This window comes from Phoenix dactylifera, unplaced genomic scaffold (assembly GCF_009389715.1).
Source record: "Phoenix dactylifera cultivar Barhee BC4 unplaced genomic scaffold, palm_55x_up_171113_PBpolish2nd_filt_p 000733F, whole genome shotgun sequence".
NCBI lineage: Eukaryota > Viridiplantae > Streptophyta > Magnoliopsida > Arecales > Arecaceae > Phoenix > Phoenix dactylifera.
The window spans coordinates 51,991-55,891 of NW_024068109.1; positions in this window are offsets into that span (position 1 = coordinate 51,991).

Consider the following 3,901-nt stretch of genomic DNA (forward strand, 5'->3'; position numbering starts at 1 on the left):
TATCCACGACGCACAGTAGGGCCACCTCGGCCATCATTACCCAGCTGGGGAACGTCACGGATGGAGTCGGTCTCCTCATGGAGCAGTCCAGACTGAGAGGAGGAGCCACATCCTCGAGGAAGCCCTAGCTGATTATGTTTATTTTGACATGTATTTTCTGCTTTACTTATTGTATTCACAAATGTACTTACATATACATCAATACAATGAGTAGACAAATTTTTTCAAAATTGTGCACATTGATCTCTGCTTGTTTGTGTGTTCTGCTTTCTTTCTTTTTGATACGATGACAAAAAGGGGAAGAAATATGTAATAGATATGTAAAAGGAAAAAGGAATCAATGACAATCAATAAAAAAGAAAATTTTTAAAACACACAATAATTTGTTCTAAGTGGATTCGATACCTCGAGGCTCATTATCTCTCTGTTGGGGCTCCTAATGGAGTAATCTCCAGAATCTATTCAAGGGATATTCGGAGATTAGTTGAATCCTACTCAAGAATAAATTGACAGATTTTTTCTCTAAAAACCAAAAATTTAAGTTCAAAAGCTTCAATGCATTAAAAGAAAATTCAGAGAATCAAAACAAAGTTGAATGCATATGTTGAGGGGGAGAATCTGAATTTTTAAGAAAGCAAAATCATTAAATATATATAAGCCAAACAATTGATTGTATGACATGAAGGCTTATATAATTCCAAATGAAAGGGGGAGCATTAACTCCAAAATTTATTGTTTCACACCTTTCAAGTTTGGATAAATTGAATAACCAGACACTTGAATTCATTTTAAAATTTTATTATAAGTTTCCTTGTTTGTTGAGCAATTCACTTTACATATACTCAATGTTTTGTCATCATCAAAAAGGGGGAGATTGTGGAGTGATTGATTATAATCCTATTTGATTTTGATGAGCTCAAAGCATTTGAGTATATCTTTTGTTTACTAATGAATTCAATCGAGTGTTTCAGTGAAAATCTTGTTTAAGTGTTTCTAGATTTGGTTCAAGATATTTTGGATAAGTTAAGAAGTCAATTTGAACCAAAGTCTGAGACTCGAGTCGACTCCGGGACATTACGAGTCGACTCCAAGGGTATCAGAAGCACTAGCACAGGCTCGAGTCGACTCTGGAACGTTATGAGTTGACTCCGACTGAGAACAGACAGACGAACAGAAAGACTCAACTCAAAACCTGTCAGTGAGTCGACTCCTGAAGTGCGCGAGTCGACTCCAATGCTTACCGAGTCGACTCCGGAGTAGTATGAGTCGACTCCAGGGAATTACAGACAAAAAGTCAGAGAGCAATTTTCGGACCCTGAGAGGCGAGTCGACTCTTGAGGAACGCGAGTCGACTCCGATGGGTGGCAGGTCGACTCCAAAGAAAGCGAGAGTCGACTCTCAGTGTTATACAAGACAAAAGTCAGAGAGCAGTTTTCGGACACTGAGAGCCGAGTCGACTCCCGCAAAGCCCGAGTCGACTCCAAGGCAGCGCTACTCCAAAAAGACAGAAGACAATATTTTTGTCTCTGAGACGCGAGTCGACTCCAAGATAGCTCGAGTCGACTCCCAGGCAGCGCTACACCAAAACGACAGAAGACTATGTTTCGGAAACTGAGAGCCGAGTCGACTCCGGAACAGTTCGAGTCGACTCTAAGACTGCACAACCAAAAGACAGAAGATCGGAAGTTCGGGCTCTGAGCGCCGAGTCGACTCTCGGAATTTCCGAGTCGACTCGAGTGAGCAAAGTAGAAGAATACCCCTATGGATTCCATGGGTTGAGCCGACTCCGAAAGTGCAAAGTCAGCTCCAGTTTTTGGGGAGTCGACTCCCAGTCGCGAAGCTCACTTTAATTCAAATCCGGAACAGTTGCCGAGCCGACTCCAGAAAAGCATGAGTCGACTCCTGCTACAGCCGAGTCGACTCCAGATCGCACGAGTCGACTCCGATCCCAACGGACACATTGTCAGGATATGCAGAATGTGCAGAACGGCTAGTAAAGTGAGTCTAATGGCTAGTTTCCGTAGGGAATGGCTTAAATAGCCACAGAGGACTGTAGCAAAGTAGAGAAGTGATATTCCACTCAAAGAAAACAAGAATCCTTCATCTGCAAACTGATTTCAACGGAAAAGACGGAAGAGAGCCATTAACTCCATTCAACCAACTCTTTCCAGCATTAAAGAAGTCTCCTCCTGCCTTCAAGTCTTCTAGACATTCAAGAGGAGACCCAAAGTTCAAGAAGCCCTCCTCTACTCCATCTCAAACGTGTTTGAGGGCTCTTAACTTTTCTCTTATTTATATCGCTGTATATCTGCTTTTTAGAAGCTCTATTTTTCTGTTTGTCTTTGTTCTTTCCATTTGGTCTTTACTTGATTCAATCAGTGGATTGAATCAAGGGTGTATAGGTTTGTTGGTGAGCCTAGGTTGAAACCAACGGTGTAAGGGTTCGATTGTGATCCCGGAAAAACAATCGGGGTGGTTCTAGTCGGTGAGCCTGGAAAAACCGACCGAGTTCGTTGTGACCTCGTAAAACAACAAGTTGGGTTGTGAGCTTGAAAAACAACCGGCTGTAATCCGAGGGGTTATAGTGAATTCCCAAGTGAGGCTTGGGGAGTGGACGTAGGAGCAAGGGTTAGCTCCGAACCACTATAAAATCATTGTGTTTGTGATTGCATTTGTCTCTCTTACTTTCATTACATTCACTGCACATAGCATCTAATTAATCAACTTGTGAAAAGGATTAATTAGTATCTCACAAACCATTTAATTGTAATAATTATTTTAAAACCCAATTCACCCCCCCCCCCTCTTGGGTTATCTATCTGGGCAACACTATAAACTGTCCAAATGAATCAGGTAGGGATTGAAGGATCAGATCTACTTGCAATTCCTTGTGCATGTTCATACCGAGCTTCTCAAGCTCCTCTAGGTCCTTGATCATAGTTAGACCGTTATCATGGACAGACTGCCCCTCGCGCATCTTTGCTTTGAAGAGCCTCTTGGACACTTCAAAACGAGCTGTGCGACTCTACTAACCATACAACTCTTGCAGGTGTGCCAGTATGTCCCTAGCAGTCTTCATATTTTCATGCTGGCATTGTAGTTCATTGGACATGGATGCCATGATATAGCACTTGACTCTGATGTCATCATCCGTCCACTTTTGATGCATCACATGCTGATCATCAGTAGGACGTGCTGGTAGTCTAGGGATATCATTTTCGAGTATGTTGCCCAGTTTCTCACAATTCAAAACAATTTTGAGGTTTCTAAGCCAGTCCTTGTAATTGGTTCCGGTCAGTCGGTTGGTCTCAAGAATACGGGTCAAAGGATTTGAAGCTGACATTATGATCTGCAGAGAGCAAAGATTCTAGTTAGACTTTTGTATTTGATCATTAATCTGTTCTAAGGTCTTTTAGAACAAATGTACCTCCCACTATTTTCTCGAATTCCTCACACTCCCCTGGAAGAAAAACGGACATCCTACACGACTAGGGTTTCTAGTAGGTACTGCGGTCTCACCAATCTACATGGCACCTCACCTAACAGTTATTGGTGACACATAGATGGATGAGTGTACAACTCTTGTACAATGCTTCTCAAGCATGTTGCAGTGCAACTTGGTCTCTAAGCCATGATGACCTCACCTAACAGTTATTGGTCTCATTTCATAGTTAAGTCAGACCCACCGTATAACCGTAGAAATAAAGTCGTCATTGGGTCCTCACCTAACAGTTATTGGTGCCCAACCCCACCTTTATCCTACAATATCTCATGTCTATAGAGAGGTCCAGCCTTCCGATGCAACTTGACCACTGTATCCAGCCGAGACAAATCAACATCAGAAAGACCTTAGCAGCTCTACTACTATGGAAGACCTATTGACTTAATATTGGTTAATCAG